Raw genomic sequence first — 20,000 nt, 5'->3', positions numbered from 1 at the left:
AAGATGATAAAAGAAAGAAAGATAAGAGAGGAGACAGGTGAAAATAAGTACATTAAGTGAGTCCTTTACTTAGAATCTCGTTCTTAGAGATAATGATTCTTCCTTTGTTTTTTTAAGAGATACTTAGATTTTCAAGACTTTATTCTGATTATTCCTGGGATCGTTTTGCTGGTTATACCTTTGTTAGTACTCATAGACCCTGGGTTAGTACTCTCCTAAACCCTGGGTAAGTACTCTCCTAAACCCTGGGTAAGTACTCTACTTGACCCTGGGTTAGTACTCTCCTTGACCCTGGGTTAGTACTCTCCTAGGCCCTGGGTTAGTACTCTCCTACGCCCTGGGTTAGTACTCTCCTGGACCCTGGGTTAGTACTCTCCTAGACCCTGGGTTAGTACTCTCCTAAACCCTGGGTAAGTACTCTCCTAAACCCTGGGTAAGTACTCTCCTAAACCCTGGGTAAGTACTCTCCTTGACCCTGGGCTAGTACTCTTAAGCCCTGGGTTAGTACTCTCCTGGACCCTGGGTTAGTACTCTCCTAGACCCAGGGTTAGTACTCTCCTAAACCCAGGGTTAGTACTCTCCTAAACCCTGGGTAAGTACTCTCCTTGACCTTGGGTTAGTACTCTCCTAGACCTTGGGTTAGTACTCTCCTAGACCTTGGGTTAGTACTCTCCTAGACCTTGGGTTAGTACTCTCCTAGACCTTGGGTTAGTACTCTCCTAGACCTTGGGTTAGTACTCTCCTAGACCTTGGGTTAGTACTCTCCTAGACCTTGGGTTAGTACTCTCCTAGACCTTGGGTTAGTACTCTCCTAGACCTTGGGTTAGTACTCTCCTAGACCTTGGGTTAGTACTCTCCTAGACCCTGGGTTAGTACTCTCCTAGGCCCTGGGTTAGTACTCTCCTAGACCTTGAGTTAGTACTCTCCTAGACCCTGGGTTAGTACTCTCTTAGACGTTGGAACCTGTCAGTCTTATTAGTACTCTCCTAGACGCTAGGACCAGTCAATCTTTTATTAGTACTCTCCTTGACTGTGCTTTAATACTCTCGTTGACCGTGGGACCAGTCAGGTTTTGATTAGTACTCTCCTAGACCTTGGGTTAGTACTCTCCTAGACCCTGGGTTAGTACTCTCCTAGACCCTGGGTTAGTACTCTCGTAGACCGTGGGGCTAGTCAGTTCTTGAAAAGGTATTCTCCTAGTTCCTAGGACCAGTCAGTTCACAACAAGGTTATCTCCCCCCCATTGAACAGATTTTTTGTGATAAGATGAACTGGCGTTTCACTTGCCTTGAGCGTCACTTCCTCCTTAACTTCGTTACACAGAAACAGTCAAGAAAACCTTGAGTAATGAAAGAATGAATGCCGCATAGAACGTCAGCATTTCTTTAATCGACGGACAATGAAGTCAGACGAGGTCTCTGACTCATGTCAGAGCAAGAAATGAACGCACAAAGTTCATAAGATAAAAGAAGAGCTGCAGATAAAAGCCGACATGTCTGTGAGGCTCTGAACAATGGCCACGTTGGCTTTTTTCATCCCCGTCCCAGGCAACGATAAACTCCAGGAACCACAAGATGGTCTACAAAGCAAAATAACAAGGAACAGCTGGAAGCCTTTGTACAGAGCCAAGCTAGACACAACTTTCCTCAAGTTTCACAGGACAACCTTTTCATTACGAAAGCCTTTATATATATATATATATATATATATATATATATATATATATATATATATATATATATATATATATATATATATATTATTTTTATTATTAACACACTGGCCGATTCCCACCAAGGCAGGGTGGCCCGAAAAAGAAAAACTTTCACCATCATTCACTCCATCACTGTCTAGCCAGAAGGGTGCTTTACACTACAGTTTTTAAACTGCAACATTAACACCCCTCCTTCAGAGTGCAGGCACTGTACTTCCCATCTCCAGGACTCAAGTCCGGCCTGCCGGTTTCCCTGAACCCCTTCATAAATGTTACTTTGCTCACACTCCAACAGCACGTTAAGTATTAAAAACCATTTGTCTTCATTCACTCCTATCAAACACGCTCACGCATGCTTGTTGGGAGTCCAAGCCCCTCGCACACAAAACCTCCTTTACCCCCTCCCTCCAACCTTTCCTAGGCCGACCCCTACCCCGCCTTACTTACACTACAGACTGATACACTCTTGAAGTCACTCTGTTTCGCTCCATTCTCTCTACATGTCCGAACCACCTCAACAACCCTTCCTCAGCCGTCTGGACAACAGTTTTGGTAATCCCGCACCTCCTCCTAACTTCCAAACTACGAATTCTCTGCATTATATTCACACCACATATTGCCCTCAGACATGACATCTTAACTGCCTCCAGCCTTCTCCTCGCTGCAACATTCATCACCCATGCTTCACACCTGTATAAGAGCATTGGTAAACCTATACTCTCATACATTTCCCTCTTTGCCTCCAAGGACAAAGTTCTTTGTCTCCACAGACTCCTAAGTGCACCACTCACCCTTTTCCCCTCATCAGTTCTATGATTCACCTCATCTTTCATAGACCCATCCGCTGACACGTCCACTCCCAAATATCTGAATACGTTCACCTCCTCCATACTCTCTCCCTCCAATCTGATATCAAATCTTTCATCACCTAATCTTTTTGTTATCCTCATAACCTTACTCTTTCCTGTATTCACTTTTAATTTTCTTCTTTTGCACACCCTACCAAATTCATCCACCAATCTCTGCAACTTCTCTTCAGAATCTCCCAAGAGCACAGTGTCATCAGCAAAGAGCAACTGTGACAACCCCCACTTTGTGTGATTCTTTATCTTTTAACTCCACGCCTCTTGCCAAGACCCTCGCATTTACTTCTCTTACTACCCCATCTATAAATATATTAAACAACCACGGTGACATCACACATCCTTGGCTAAGGCCTACTTTTACTGGGAAATAATCTCCCTCTTTCCTACATACTCTAACTTGAGCCTCACTATCCTCGTAAAAACTCTTCACTGCTTTCAGTAACCTACCTCCTACACCATACACCTGCAACATCTGCCACATTGCCCCCCTATCCACCCTGTCATACGCCTTTTCCAAATCCATAAATGCCACAAAGACCTCCTTAGCCTTATCTAAATACTGTTCACTTATGTTTCACTGTAAACACCTGGTCCACACACCCCCTACCTTTCCTAAAGCCTCCTTGTTCATCTGCTATCCTATTCTCCGTCTTACTCTTAATTCTTTCAATAATAACTCTACCATACACTTTACCAGGTATACTCAACAGACTTATCCCCCTATAATTTTTGCACTCTTTTGTCCCCTTTGCCTTTATACGAAGGAACTATGCATGCTCTCTGCCAATACCTAGGTACCTTACCCTCTTCCATACATTTATTAAATAATAGCATCAACCACTCCAAAACTATATCCCCACCTGCTTTTAACATTTCTATCTTTATCCGATCAATCCCGGCTGCCGTACCCCCTTTCATTTTACCTACTGCCTCACGAACTTGCCCCACACTCACAACTGGCTCTTCCTCACTCCTACAAGATGTTATTCCTCCTTGCCCTATACACGAAATCACAGCTTCCCTTATCTTCATAAACATTTAACAATTCCTCAAAATATTCCCACCATCTTCCCAATACTTCTAACTCTCCATTTAATAACTCTCCTCTCCTATTTTTAACCGACAAATCCATTTGTTCTCTAGGCTTCCTAAACTTGTTAATCTCACTCCAAAACTTTTTCTTATTTTCAACAAAATTTGTTGATAACATCTCACCCAATCTCTCATTTGCTCTTTTTACATTGCTTCACCACTCTCTTAACCTCTCTTTTTCTCCATATACTCTTCCCTCCTTGCATCGCTTCTACTTTGTAAAAACTTCTCATATGCTAACTTTTCCTCCCTTACTACTCTCTTTACATCATTATTCCACCAATCGCTCCTCTTCCCTCCCGCACCCACTTTCCTGTAACCACAAACTTCTGCTGAACACTCTAACACTACATTTTTAAACCTACCCCATACCTCTTCGACCCCATTGCCTATGCTCTCATTAGCCCATCTATCCTCCAATAGCTGTTTATATCTTACCCTAACTGCCTCCTCTTTTAGTTTATAAACCTTCACCTCTCTCTTCCCTGATGCTTCTATTCTCCTTGTATCCCATCTACCTTTTACTCTCAGTGTAGCTACAACTAGAAAGTGATCTGATATATCTGTGGCCCCTCTATAAACATGTACATCCTGAAGACTACTCAACAGTCTTTTATCTACCAATACATAATCCAACAAACTACTGTCATTTCGCCCTACATCATATCTTGTATACTTATTTATCCTCTTTTTCTTAAAATATGTATTACCTATAACTAAACCCCTTTCTATACAAAGTTTAATCAAAGGGCTCCCATTATTATTTACACCTGGCACCCCAAACTTACCTACCACACCCCCTCTAAAAGTTTCTCCTACTTTAGCATTCAGATCCCCTACCACAATTACTCTCTCACTTGGTTCAAAGGCTTCTATACATTCACTAAACATCTCCCAAAATCTCTCTCTCTCCTCTGCATTCCTCTCTTCTCCAGGTGCATACACGCTTATTATGACCCACTTTTCGCATCCAACCTTTACTTTAATCCACATAATTCTTGAATTTACACATTTATATTCTCTTTTCTCCTTCCATAACTGATCCTTCAACATTACTGCTACCCCTTCCTTTGCACTAACTCTCTCAGATACTCCAGATTTAATCCCATTTATTTCCCCCCACCGAAACTTTACCTCCTCCAGCTTTGTTTCGCTTAGGGCCAGGACATCCAACTTCTTTTCATTCATAACGTCAGCAATCATCTGTTTCTTGTCATCCGCACTACATCCACGCACATTTAAGCATCCCAGTTTTATAAAGTTTTTCTTCTCTTTTTTAGTAAATGTCTACAGGAGAAGGGGTTACTAGCCCATTGCTCCCGGCATTTTAGTCGCCTCATACGACACGCATGGCTTACGGAGGAAAGATTCTTTTCCACTTCCCCATGGACAATAGAAGAAATAAAGAAGAACAAGAGCTATTTAGAAAAAGGAGAAAAACCTAGATGTATGTATATATATATATGCATGTGCATGTCTGTGAAGTGTGACCAAAGTGTAAGTTGGAGTAGCAAGATATCCCTGTTATCTAGCGTGTTTGAGACAGAAAAAGAAACCACATATATATATATAATATAATTAGTCACACCAAAACGTGATCATAAGTTTGGCTTCTTCTATGTGTGGATTATTTGTCCATTCTCCTTATAATCTTCTCTAGAACTTTTGACAATTTACTGGAGAGTGAAAATGGTTTTTAGAACAAGGCTTTCTCTGGCTCTATTCTTGTATATGGAGATCATATTTGACTTTCTCTGGCAGGTATAGTTCATCCAGTGATCTGTCAGTCTTCATATGGGATCACTCATTATGTCTGCTTATATTGTGTGAGCTATTTAGTATAACCTAATCACAGAACGGGGAGGGGATCGAATCCTAGTCAGGTTAGTCATAAAATCTCACAGGCCAGTGTGTTAACCACTGGGCCAGCGAGTCACACGTTCTGTGATTTGTTTGCGAGTGTGTTATCCCGATTTGTTGACTCGGGATAGTATCACCTACACTTCCTCCTTCGGAGTTTATATGATTTCTGAAATACCGTCAATAACACTGTATTTTCACCTGACAGAGGCAAGAGGAGCGTCAGAACGATAATTTCCACCGGCAGCCACATTGACAATGGACATCCGCTAGCTAGTACTGCTGCACACTTCACTACTAGACACTCCACACTACTACTCCAGCAGTCACCGGGAAGAATAGAACCTTCAGAGCAACCTGCAGGCATCCTGAAGGAGAAGATCTCCAGGTTCTGGTGTGTTTACGCTCACTGTGCGCTGGTGCTCTGACACACCTAAAATCAGTACTTGGTCAGCCAGGCTGTGGATCGTACGTCGGTTTGCCTGCGGCCGGCAGTTACAGCCTGGTTGATCAGTCTTATCCACCGCGAGGGCTGGTCATGGACGGGGACGCGGGGGCGTTGACCCCCGCAACACCCTCCAGGTACGCTTCCTTCTGTTCTATTGTCACTACTTCCTTACACATAATATTAAATTCCTCACATACTTTTATCATCTCCTCCTCTTCCCGTTTTTATCGGCTCGTCCCTCACCTTCTTGTGTGACCAGAAAGGAGTTTCAGATTTTGCTTCAGTCTTTGATGCGATGCCATTTTCAAATTTCATCTCCGTCTCCCTTCTTAATCTGGTGTAATCTCTGCTCGCTTCCCTCTTGTCTGCTGTTCCTTGAGTTGTATGTTCCATGTCTCTCTCTGTTTTTCTGCATTAGTGGCTTAACCTCTAGTTCTTTCTTGTGTGTGTGTGTGTGTGTGTGTGTGTGTGTGTGTGTGTGTGTGATGTTACTGAGTACCTCAGTAGGAATGTTCATTCACAGTGACAGCCACACTCCAAACATTCCCTCCACAGTGACAGCCACACTCCAAACATTCCCTTCACAGTGACAGCCACACTCCAAACATTCCCTCCACAGTGACAGCCACACTCCAAACATTCCCTTCAGTGACAGCCACACTCCAAACATTCCCTTCACAGTGACAGCCACACTCCAAACATTCCCTTCACAGTGACAGCCACACTCCAAACATTCCTTTCTCTCTTTTTTTCCAGGGAAAAATGAAAAGCTGTTGGTCAGTAGTGAGGGAAATTTACTGTTGTTTTTATGTGTCTACGACGCTGCTGGAGAATTGAAGACATGACTAGCAAGACTCTCTGCAGATTCCTTGTCCATGTTTTTGTAAATTGGTGACTTGTTTATTTGTTGCAGAACCTTCATTTCCATTATTTTTCTTATCTATTAGTTTTCTTATCCATTAGTTTTCTTAACTATTAGTATTCTTATCCATTAATCTACCAGTCAATTCCTCCTTCTGCCTGTTAATCTGTCTTGTAAACTATGTATTCACCTATCTAAAGATTTATTTGTCTATCAGCCTGGTTATTCACAGCCACCATCCACAACCATCAGCACAGCCACCATCAACAGCCATGAACACCACCAAAAGCAACAGCAGGACACACCTCCACCACTTTCAACACCTCCAACACCAACGCCACCAACACCATCACCCTCAAGATAAGTCTTTCCGCCAGAGCCTACTCGTGATGTTTCGTTTTCTAACTTTTAGAAAGAACGGTCATGAGAGACGGTAACTAAACGCTCAGACAAGTTTCCCGGGACGATACCTGGAGGCTAGGAACTACCAGGGTCGGTACCTGGAGGCTTGGAACTACCACTGACAAAACCTGGAAGCTAGAAACCTCTTGGGGCGATACCTGGAGGCTAGAAACTACCACGGACAATACCTAGAAGCTAGAAACCTCCTGGGGCGATATCTGGAGGCTAAGAACTACCACGGACGATATCTGGAGGCTAGGAACTACCAGGGACGATATCTGGAGGCTAGAAACTTCCTGGTGCAATACCTGGAGGCTAGGAATATCACAGAATTATGCTTGAAGCAAGAGTGTACACGGACGGTACCTCGAGCATCGTGTCCGGTAGGACCTGGACACGATACCTGAAGCCTAAAAGCTTCTCTAGACGATACCTTGAGCTTAGGAAGAGTGCCCGGAGAGGAGAGAGGTAAGCAGTTGAAGGACTCAGAGAGAGAGAGAGAGAGAGAGAGAGAGAGAGAGAGAGAGAGAGAGAGAGAGAGAGAGAGAGAGAGAGAGAGAGAGAGAGAGAGAGAGAAAAGTTAGCCGAAAAGACGTGGACAGTAGCAAGCAAAGAGGGACCTCTTATCCAGGCTTTACGAGGCGCTGGAGGAATATACACAGGGAACGAGGCACTGCCACCTCTTCTTGAAGGACGGAAAGGACAGGCGCTGAAGGAGAGGTGCTCTTTTTCAAGCACATACAAATTGCTCGATGGCATCTGAGATAACCCGCATACAAGAGAGAGAAGCTTATGACGACGTTTCGGTCCGACTTGCCATAAGCTCCTCTCCATGTGCGGGTTGTGATGAATGGTTTTGATAACCGACAAGTTGAAGAATTGAGACACTTATGCAACACTTGGGAATCTTTATTGAAGAAACGTTTCGCCACACAGTGGCTTCATCAGTCCAATACAAAGTAGAAATGGGTAAGGAGAGTAGAAGTATGATGTGTTCAGTCCATCACAAGAGTGATGGACTGAACACATCGAATCCAGGTTGAGGGACTGATTACCTCAAACTTCTACTCTCCTTACCCACTTCTACTTTGTATTAGACTGATGAAGCCACTGTGTGGCGAAACGTTTCTTCAATAAAGATTCCCAAGTGTTGCATAAGTGTCTCAATTCTTCAACATGTGCGGGTTACTTGTGTGTTGTTCCAGTCACGGTATTGTGTCTTTTGGCTCTTGATCAACTTTCTCTTTGAAATGAGCTATGAAGATGTGCTGAAGGACTAATTTGTTCTTCCTTGGAGTTATTTCGCAGTTTTATGGATTATGGAACCAAATTTGCTAATGGTACCGGTTCGGATAGTTTAGGATAGATTCTGTGATATTCGTAATTACCTATTTAGGGTAGAGAGAAACATTATACGTGTAGAATAAATATTTCTTTTAAACCACCTTTCGCTCCAAACAGATATCCTTTTAGAGCGAAACATCTTGTTCTGTGGGCAAGTCTTTTACCTTCAAAACTAATCCATATATTAAAGCTTAATCTTTAAACGACATTTCGGTGCGTTCTGTGCCATTATTCTGTGGGTTAATAAATAATAGCTCCAGTGATGGTAGTGAGACTCTCAAAAATGGATTCCAGGCTTCAGGACGTTAAGAGATTCAAACCCTTCATATCGAGTGACTTCTGTGTAACATTTCTTATAGAAGAATTCCTTGTCTCATTGAAAGGCTTCGAACCCTCGCGAGGAGGAACCTAGGAAGGTTCGTAAGTACGGACAAGGATCGGTGGGTGCAGAGTGATGCATCAGCAGCTTAGCACCCGGGGATTCGAACTGGAACAGATGAGGTCGTAAGGATTCTAAGAGACAAATCAGGGGATTTGTAGGGTCTTGGAACACCGCTGAGAGAGAGAAAATGACACGTTAGGCAAGATCTCAAGGTACGTCTGACTTTATTTTATTTTGTGGAGTGGACGGTGTTATTATTATTATTATATACTGTGGAGTAGTAGTGTGGTCATTCAGCGCAACGAGTAGTGGAGACACGAACTTCAATTCGCGAATCGCGAGAGAGAAAGGCACTTCTCACTGTCAAGTTTCCCCTTAGTCTTAACGGAATACAAAGATGGCGACTCGGCAGCTCTTGTCCAAAGGTAAACAAAGGTAAGTAAAGTTTCTAAACTTTAGGCAGCCGTCCTTCCTTCCTTCCTTTCTCCCTTCCTTCCTTCTTTCTTTTATCTCTCCTTCCCTCCAGAATAGTGACCAGTGGACGTCTGCCAACATTGACCTGAGTGATGGTGCTGAGGACAGCTGGGAGAGGCAAAGAGCTTTTACAGGTGGCTGAGAGCTGCTGGGAATGGCTAAGAGTGATTTAGAAGTGCTGACTGGTTTTCCACTATATATATATATATGGATTAAACAGTCTAACAGACAGGAACTACAGATGAAATAACAGTCCAGCAGACAGCGATAACAGTCCAGCAGACAGGAACAACAACTGAATCAGTGGTCCAGCACTCAGGAACAACAGATGAACTAGCAGTTCAACAGGAATGAACAACAGACGAACTAGCAATCCAACAGACATGACCAGCGATCCAGTTGTACGGACCAGCAAATCTAACATATATACAACAGACAAGTACAACTGAGAAAACACTAGAGTAACAAACAGACCAACAGAAATGGGGCGTCCGTTCAACAGAGGGGACCAGCACTCTAGCAAGAAACATAGATGGAGAAGGGGACGCGGGGAAGGAACAGTGTCTTTGGCTGCGACTTGGAGCTTCGCCAGATTAGCCAGGCGACACTCACTTGGCAGGGTCTCAAGCTGGCGATAATGTGAGAGGTGCTAATGGTGCGTAATTACACACAGGCTTGATTACTCTTGACGCCCCGAGATAGAGAGCAGCAGCAGCAGCAGGAGGAGGAGGAGGTCTATGCTAATTAGACGGGGTGTGAATTAGTGAGTGAGGGAGGGTTAGTCAACTGAACTGAGACGTTGATAAGGTAGTCAAGTGTTGTGTTGGGGACTTTGACATTAAACTGCTGCTGTTTGCTGTTAGTGGTGGAGCTGCAAGTAGTTCTGCTGTTGCTGCTGCTGCGTGTGGTGGCGTTCCTTTAGTTCTTGTTGGTTCCTTTTGTTCCTGTTGGTGCTGCTGTTGGTGTGGACGCTGATGCTACTCTAGGTGCTTGGATCAGTGGTACAAGTGGTGAGGCTAGTGGTAGCATTGCATTTAACACTGCAGGTACTACTGCTCTTACTATTGTCCATGCCTCTGCTGTCTGTGCTAGTGCTGCTGGTGCTACTTCTGCTGCTATATCTGCTGTTGATTTTCAGGCAATCTTATCAACATATGTGAATGCCGATCTTTTAATTTCCAAGCAGCAGAAGTTGATCTTCAAATATTTACGTTTTCTTCCCATAAGCTGAAAAACTAAGTCACCATCGCCCTTTTTCGGTGGCTTGTACCTCAGTGGCAGCGCCTTCAGTTTGCATCCCAAAGGCCCCGGGAGCAATCCCGGGTAGGTCCATATTTACCATGCAGTACAAGAGTACTAGGGAGTTAACCGACTGTAGAGGGTCGCATCATGGGGGGAGGGGGAAGCCAAGGGACTTAACTGTCGTGGATTAATAACCCTGCGAGATAATAATCATGGGAATACCGTCTTTCATCCTGGAATCCTAACCCAATTTAGGCAGGATCTTCTATTGTATATTGATGTTAGTTCAATACAGCACTTGCCAGAAATATTAAGATCTTAGCTTTAATGAGGTTTCGGTGCTTTTTTTTTTTTTTTCAAAAAAAAAAAAGGAACAAGATTTACATGCTGTTTAATATAAGAATAACCAGTTGAACTTTTGTAGCAGTTCTGAATCATTAATCCCAGGACAATATTTAGTGGTTCTGAGTTGTTAATACCAGAACCTGAATAGTTAATCCCAGAATATTATGTGTAGTGGTTTCAAATCCTTAATCCCAGGATAAGTTGCGTAGTGGTTCTGAATCTTTAATCCCAAAGCAACTTTTGTACTGGTTCTAAATCCTTAATCCCAGTGGTGCTGAATCGTTAATCCACTAGTTACAGTAGTGACGTCATTGTGACACGCCTTTGAGATACCTGTAACCAGTCCCGAGAGTTTTTTCCTCCTCCTACATGACGAAGGAGTGTGGGAAGTTCTCTTGATGCGATCAAGAGGGTTGGACATGAGAGGAGTGTAGGAACGTGAGTCAGGATGTGGGAGTCTGGCTTCCTGCCCACACAACCTGGAGAAGCGCTACTCGTGGTGTGAGCGAGTCTGGCTTCCTGCCCACACAACCTGGAGAAGCGCTACTCGGGTGTGAGCGAGTCTGGCTTCCTGCCCACACAACCTGGAGAAGCACTGGAAATAAATGGTATAAAATACCGACACAATGGCAATATAAACACAAATGCAGTATAATGTGATCCTTTATTGACTACGTTTCGCCCACACAGTGGGCTTTTTCAAGTCACAAACAGAACTACCTGGGGTGGAAGGAACGCGAGTATTTATAGTCCGGCTGAGGTCAGGTGAAGAATGCTGCATCTGATGATGTACCGAGTTGGGTTGTAGAGTCTAAAAACTTGGGTAGCTTGGAAAGGAGACTGGACAAGTTTGTGAGCAGACCTTCTACAGTGTTCTTATGTGGGATAGCGATGAAGAAGTTTCTTGGCAAGTGGTTCAGCTATGTTATAGAAGCCACTATTCTGGTTGAAGTTGTCGGATATAGAAATAAGTGATGATTCCAGGATTCTTCTGTATTGAGTGTTGTCTTCTGTGGCGATAAGTCTTGAGTTTCTGTAGTTTATCAAGTGGTTGTGTGAATTACGGTGTTGTACGCAGGCATTCCTTGTGTCGTCAGACCTGCTTGCGTATTGGTGTTCTGAAATACGTGTTTGGAGGTCCCTTGATGTTTCGCCCACGTATAACTTGTTGCAGTCATTACAAGGGATTATGTATACCCCTGCAGAGGATGGAGGCTTGTCCTGCCTACTACTGGTGATGTCCTTGATGGTCGTGGTTGTGGAGGTAGATACTTGGAATGATGTTTTGGCAAAGATGTTGGAAACATGTTTGGCAATGGAGTTGGTGGGAAGGACTATGTATCTCTTCTCGGCAGTGTCTTCTCTGGGTGTGTTGAAGATGTTTAGTGCTCGCCGTCTGCAGTCTCTGATGAAGTGACGAGGATAGTGGAGTTTGGAAAATACCTGTTCAATTATAGTGCATTCTTCCTCAAGGAACTCGTTGCTGCAGATTCTGAGTGCACGCAGGAAGAAGCCTATAATTACACCACGTTTGGTTTTGGTGTCGTGGTGAGAGTAGAAGTGGAGAAGATCGTTTTGGTTGGTGTGTTTTCGATAGACTTTAAAACGAAGTTCGTGGTCAGCTTTGCAGAGTAGAACATCAAGGAAAGGAAGAGTGTTGTCGACCTCTTCTTCAAGTGTGAACTGGATTGAAGGCTCGACCTGGTTGAGCTTGTCTTGGAGAGCTTGAACGTTGAAGCGTTTAGGAGTTATGAGGAGAATGTCGTCAACATAACGGAGCCAGGTGACAGACGAAGGAATAATGGTGGAGAAACGTTCGGCTTCTAGATGTTCCATGTATAGGTTCGCTAGGACTGCACTGAGTGGCGAACCCATGGGTAGTCCAAAAGTCTGCTGAAAGAGGTGATTTTCAAAAGAGAAACACGTAAAGCCAACACATAGTTCAACCAGGTCGATGAAGTCGCTGGCTGGAATGGGAAGATCAAGTGAATCGTCAATTTTCTTGCGCAAGAGATCGATGGCTTGTTTAGTAGGTACTTTAGTGAATAGGGAAGTCACGTCAAGGCTGGAAAGTTTCTTGTTCCTGATGTTGATGTTGCGAATGCGATTGAGAAGATCACCTGAGTGTTTGAGATGTGCTGGACTGATAGTGCCCAAGAGTTTCGAGAGGTGTTTGGCGAGAATTCCTGAGAGCTTGTGGGGAGCACTGCCTATTCCCGAGGATATGGGCCTCAGTGGGATACCAGGCTTGTGAGTCTTTGGCAGGCCGTACATTCTGGCAGGTCTGGGGTTGCTGGGCATGGTGTGCAGAAGTTTCTTCCCTTGTTCTGAGCTCCTCAGAATGCGGCGAGTCCTTTGAAGAAAAGTTTTAGTAAGGTTGTCCACTTGGTTAGTTGTGAGAGGTTTGTAGGTATCTGGGTCATTAAGTAGATTGAGCATTTTGTTCCTGTAATCGTCAGTGTTCATGATAACAACACCACCTCCTTTATCAGCGGTGGTGACCCTGATGGTCGTGTCTTCTGCTAAACCTTTGAGTGCATTGATGTAACGTCGGGGTATGACTGGGGAGCTGGCATCATCTCAGCAGCCATCTCAACACGCAGCTCCCCAGTCATACCCCGACGTTACATCAATGCACTCAAAGGTTTAGCAGAAGACACGACCATCAGGGTCACCACCGCTGATAAAGGAGGTGGTGTTGTTATCATGAACACTGACGATTACAGGAACAAAATGCTCAATCTACTTAATGACCCAGATACCTACAAACCTCTCACAACTAACCAAGTGGACAACCTTACTAAAACTTTTCTTCAAAGGACTCGCCGCATTCTGAGGAGCTCAGAACAAGGGAAGAAACTTCTGCACACCATGCCCAGCAACCCCAGACCTGCCAGAATGTACGGCCTGCCAAAGACTCACAAGCCTGGTATCCCACTGAGGCCCATATCCTCGGGAATAGGCAGTGCTCCCCACAAGCTCTCAGGAATTCTCGCCAAACACCTCTCGAAACTCTTGGGCACTATCAGTCCAGCACATCTCAAACACTCAGGTGATCTTCTCAATCGCATTCGCAACATCAACATCAGGAACAAGAAACTTTCCAGCCTTGACGTGACTTCCCTATTCACTAAAGTACCTACTAAACAAGCCATCGATCTCTTGCGCAAGAAAATTGACGATTCACTTGATCTTCCCATTCCAGCCAGCGACTTCATCGACCTGGTTGAACTATGTGTTGGCTTTACGTGTTTCTCTTTTGAAAATCACCTCTTTCAGCAGACTTTTGGACTACCCATGGGTTCGCCACTCAGTGCAGTCCTAGCGAACCTATACATGGAACATCTAGAAGCCGAACGTTTCTCCACCATTATTCCTTCGTCTGTCACCTGGCTCCGTTATGTTGACGACATTCTCCTCATAACTCCTAAACGCTTCAACGTTCAAGCTCTCCAAGACAAGCTCAACCAGGTCGAGCCTTCAATCCAGTTCACACTTGAAGAAGAGGTCGACAACACTCTTCCTTTCCTTGATGTTCTACTCTGCAAAGCTGACCACGAACTTCGTTTTAAAGTCTATCGAAAACCCACCAACCAAAACGATCTTCTCCACTTCTACTCTCACCACGACACCAAAACCAAACGTGGTGTAATTATAGGCTTCTTCCTGCGTGCACTCAGAATCTGCAGCAACGAGTTCCTTGAGGAAGAATGCACTATAATTGAACAGGTATTTTCCAAACTCCACTATCCTCGTCACTTCATCAGAGACTGCAGACGGCGAGCACTAAACATCTTCAACACACCCAGAGAAGACACTGCCGAGAAGAGATACATAGTCCTTCCCACCAACTCCATTGCCAAACATGTTTCCAACATCTTTGCCAAAACATCATTCCAAGTATCTACCTCCACAACCACGACCATCAAGGACATCACCAGTAGTAGGCAGGACAAGCCTCCATCCTCTGCAGGGGTATACATAATCCCTTGTAATGACTGCAACAAGTTATACGTGGGCGAAACATCAAGGGACCTCCAAACACGTATTTCAGAACACCAATACGCAAGCAGGTCTGACGACACAAGGAATGCCTGCGTACAACACCGTAATTCACACAACCACTTGATAAACTACAGAAACTCAAGACTTATCGCCACAGAAGACAACACTCAATACAGAAGAATCCTGGAATCATCACTTATTTCTATATCCGACAACTTCAACCAGAATAGTGGCTTCTATAACATAGCTGAACCACTTGCCAAGAAACTTCTTCATCGCTATCCCACATAAGAACACTGTAGAAGGTCTGCTCACAAACTTGTCCAGTCTCCTTTCCAAGCTACCCAAGTTTTTAGACTCTACAACCCAACTCGGTACATCATCAGATGCAGCATTCTTCACCTGACCTCAGCCGGACTATAAATACTCGCGTTCCTTCCACCCCAGGTAGTTCTGTTTGTGACTTGAAAAAGCCCACTGTGTGGGCGAAACGTAGTCAATAAAGGATCACATTATACTGCATTTGTGTTTATATTGCCACTGGAGAAGCACTACTCGTGGTGTGAGCGAGTCTGGCTTCCTGCCCACACAACCTGGAGAAGTGCTACTCGGGTGTGAGCGAATCTGGCTTCCTGCCCACACAACCTGGAGAAGCGCTACTCGGGTGTGAGCGAGTCTGGCTTCCTGCCCACACAACCTGGAGAAGCGCTACTCGGGTGTGAGCGAGTCTGGCTTCCTCCCCACACAACCTGGAGAAGCACTACTCGTGGTGTGAGCGAGTCTGGCTTCCTGCCCACACAACCTGGAGAAGTGCTACTCGGGTGTGAGCGAATCTGGCTTCCTGCCCACACAACCTGGAGAAGCGCTACTCGTGGTGTGAGCGAGTCTGGCTTCCTGCCCACACAACCTGGAGAAGCACTAGTCGTGGTGTGAGCGAGTCTGGCTTCCTGCCCACACAACCTGGAGAAGCGCTACTCGTGGTGTGAGCGAGTCTGGCTTCCTGCCCACACAACCTGGAGAAGCGCTACTCGTGGTGTGAGCGAGTCTGGCTTCCTGCCCACACAACCTGGAGAAGCGCTACTCGTGGTGTGAGCGAGTCTGGCTTCCTGCCCACACAACCTGGAGAAGCACTAGTCGTGGTGTGAGCGAGTCTGGCTTCCTGCCCACACAACCTGGAGAAGCGCTACTCGTGGTGTGAGCGAGTCTGGCTTCCTGCCCACACAACCTGGAGAAGCACTACTCGTGTGAGCGAGTCTGGCTTCCTGTCCACACAACCTGGAGAAGCGCTACTCGTGGTGTGAGCGAGTCTGGCTTCCTACTTACACAACCTGGAGAAGCGCTACTCGGGTGTGAGCGAGTCTGGCTTCCTGCCCACACAACCTGGAGAAGCGCTACTCGGGTGTGAGCGAGTCTGGCTTCCTGCCCACACAACCTGGAGAAGCGCTACTCGTGGTGTGAGCGAGTCTGGCTTCCTGCCCACACAACCTGGAGAAGCGCTACTCGTGGTGTGAGCGAGTCTGGCTTCCTGCCCACACAACCTGGAGAAGCGCTACTCGTGGTGTGAGCGAGTCTGGCTTCCTGCCCACACAACCTGGAGAAGCGCTACTCGTGGTGTGAGCGAGTCTGGCTTCCTGCCCCCACAACCTGGAGAAGCGCTACTCGTGGTGTGAGCGAGTCTGGCTTCCTGCCCACACAACCTGGAGAAGCGCTACTCGTGGTGTGAGCGAGTCTGGCTTCCTGCCCACACAACCTGGAGAAGCGCTACTCGTGGTGTGAGCGAGTCTGGCTTCCTGCCCACACAACCTGGAGAAGCGCTACTCGTGGTGTGAGCGAGTCTGGCTTCCTGCCCACACAACCTGGAGAAGCACTACTCGTGGTGTGAGCGAGTCTGGCTTCCTGCCCACACAACCTGGAGAAGCACTACTCGTGGTGTGAGCGAGTCTGGCTTCCTGCCCACACAACCTGGAGAAGCACTACTCGTGGTGTGAGCGAGTCTGGCTTCCTGCCCACACAACCTGGAGAAGCACTACTCGTGGTGTGAGCGAGTCTGGCTTCCTGCCCACACAACCTGGAGAAGCACTACTCGTGGTGTGAACGAGTCTGGCTTCCTGCCCACACAACCTGGAGAAGCACTACTCGTGGTGTGAGCGAGTCTGGCTTCCTGCCCACACAACCTGGAGAAGCACTACTCGTGGTGTGAGCGAGTCTGGCTTCCTGCCCACACAACCTGGAGAAGCACTACTCGTGGTGTGAGCGAGTCTGGCTTCCTGCCCACACAACCTGGAGAAGCACTACTCGTGGTGTGAGCGAGTCTGGCTTCCTGCCCACACAACCTGGAGAAGCACTACTCGGGTGTGAGCGAGTCTGGCTTCCTGCCCACACAACCTGGAGAAGCACTACTCGTGGTGTGAGCGAGTCTGGCTTCCTGCCCACACAACCTGGAGAAGCACTACTCGGGTGTGAGCGAGTCTGGCTTCCTGCCCACACAACCTGGAGAAGCACTACTCGGGTGTGAGCGAGTGGATCAGCTGTCCCTGCCAGGATTGCTTCATCTGATAAATTAGACGTTTGTCCAACACTTGGGTATCTTTGTGGAAACGTTTCGCCACGCAGTGGCTTCATCAGTCCAATACAAAGTGATGAAGATCAAGGAGATTGAGGTAATTAGTCCCTCAGCCTGGAGTCGATGTGTTAAGTCCATCAATCTCGATTCTTATCAAGACTGATAGACTGATTACATCGACTCCAGGCTGAGGGACTGATTACCTCAAACTCCTACTGATCTTCACCACTTTGTACTTGACTGGTGAAGTCACTGCGGGCGAAACGTTTCCTCAGTAAATATACCCAAGTGATGCACATGTGTCCTATTTATCAGATTCTCGGTTCTATGAACCACTTATCTGTATTAAATTGTCTGCTGCCAGCAGTCGTTCCTGTTATCTGCTGCCAGCAGTCGTTCCTGTTATCTGCTGCCAGCAGTCCTCCTTAGAATCTGTTACGTTCGACTTCTCGCTCATTCACTAGCGAAATGTGTCTGTATATATAGCTGGAATGTTGTGGGTTGTTCTTGAAACTGATAATCCTTTAAATAATTTCAAATTTTCACTGGTTCTTCCGATAATTCTTTGCTAATTCTGAGAGCGATGTTAGAAATCCCGCCCTTGACCATACTGCCATTGCTATTACTTTTAGTAATGTTACCACTTGCCAACTGTGCCAGGATCTTGATCTGGGTTGCCAGCCTCTTCTTATGGCTTGATAAGCAGGTGCATGACAACCCCTACCTATTCCTTCTATCCTGCCATCCTTCCATCCTAGAGCCTGTTAAATCCTGCCCACACCATGAATCCTCTCACAGGTCTTTACCCAGGTATGATCATCACAGTCTTTCCACCAGGGAAGCTAATTAGCACACATCCAAGTAAAGTGGAGGATATCGCAGGGGTGAGCGCCCCCTTGTGCTCCATCATTAGCTTGGGGCTCAATGCTTCCTTCATCCGCATTGACCCCGTTTTTAAATTAAAGGGAATTGGGTACATCAGCAGAGTATTGCTACCCTACTTTTAATGAGTTAGACAAGGGAAATGAACGCTAGATAGGTTTGCCCTGTCATATACCACCACAGTGTACGTTAATCTGTTTTAACCAGACATAATTAAGCATAATTTGCTCTAACCTAAAATAACCTAGCTAAATATAAACTTTACCCAAACATGATTTAATCTAACCTAGCTAAGCGTAAGCTCTAACCAAGCCTGACGTAGTCTAACCTAGTGTTACCTAACCCAGCTTAGAATAAATAGTTTTTTCTCTTAGAGGTTTAGAGCGAACATAAATCGACTAATTGCAATGACTGAGACAAATGACCCTACTCTCCTGATGAGAAGGTTCACAAAACATATACGGTCGCCTGTGGTATCAACCAGTACATATACGAAATAATTCAGGTATCAGATAGTGAAAAATGTAATTTACAATATGTTCTCCAGGCTTTTTATATAGCGTGGAGTGAGGGGTCGAGGTAGCAGCGTACGAGTGTGAGAGACAGGGAGGCAGGCTTGTCGCAATGCGAATGTTGTGGACGAGAGAACGTAGCTTATCCAGCTTGTACCTTGTGTGTGTGTGTGTGTGTGTGTGTGTGTGGGTGGGTGGGTGGGTAGGTGGTCGTTGGTTGATATCATGAGTGTTTTTGAATAGGGGCGGACAGTGGCCTTGAAGTGCAGCGGCCAGAGTGCACAGACACAGAGCAGTGGCATCGTAAGTGGTAGTCAGCTCTGAGAGCCTCTGAGCCTCGATTAGAGAGGGATAGTCTGGATATGAAGGGCTTTATTCCCCTGTGTCTGCTCTTTATATGTGGCTCCCAGAAAGAGAAGATAGAGGAAGAGGAGAAGAACAATCATAATCAAGAAATGGCAAAGGGAAATTGTAAAGAAAATTAGGTGACAAACTTACCTTACCACGCCCTCTCTAACCGTTTCTCTCACTTAGGTCCCCTACTACAGTTTCTCTCACTTGGTTCAAAAGTTCCTAAGCCCTCGCTTAGCATTTCCAAAAATCTCTCTCTCTCCTCTACACTCCTCTCTCCTCTAGATGCATACACACTTATTATAACCCACTTTTCGCATCCAACCCCTATTTTGATCCACATAATCCTTGAATTTATACATTCATATTCCCTTTTCTCCTTCAATGACTGATCCTTCAACATTATTGCTCCCCCTTTCTTAGCTCTCTCTGATACTCCTGACTCAATCCTATTTATTTCTCCCCACTGAAACTCCCTAACCCCCTTCAGTTGTTTCGCTTGGAGACAGGACATCCAACTTCTTTTCATTCATAACATTGTCAATCGCCTCTTATCATATATAATCAAATCAGGGAACGGAAAGAGCTCGAACTCATGGCTTGTGAGTTCCAAGACTTCCAGACCATGGGTTCAAGTTTCACCTTCTCTGTCATTT

General features: G+C 45.6%; 1 long non-coding RNA gene across 1 annotated transcript in view; it reads left to right on the top strand.

The window, feature by feature from the left end:
* The window catches only part of LOC128701140 (uncharacterized), a 166,320-nt gene that overhangs the window by 73,956 nt on the left and 72,364 nt on the right, over positions 1-20,000 (top strand). Inside the window, exon 2 of the long non-coding RNA XR_011394028.1 lies at positions 5,741-6,114. This is a non-coding gene — a long non-coding RNA (uncharacterized lncRNA). The remainder of the gene's footprint in view (positions 1-5,740; positions 6,115-20,000) is intronic.

This window comes from Cherax quadricarinatus, chromosome 73 (genome assembly GCF_038502225.1).
Source record: "Cherax quadricarinatus isolate ZL_2023a chromosome 73, ASM3850222v1, whole genome shotgun sequence".
NCBI lineage: Eukaryota > Metazoa > Arthropoda > Malacostraca > Decapoda > Parastacidae > Cherax > Cherax quadricarinatus.
Note: the sequence above shows the minus strand (reverse complement) of the source record. Positions and strands in the feature narration are given on the sequence as shown.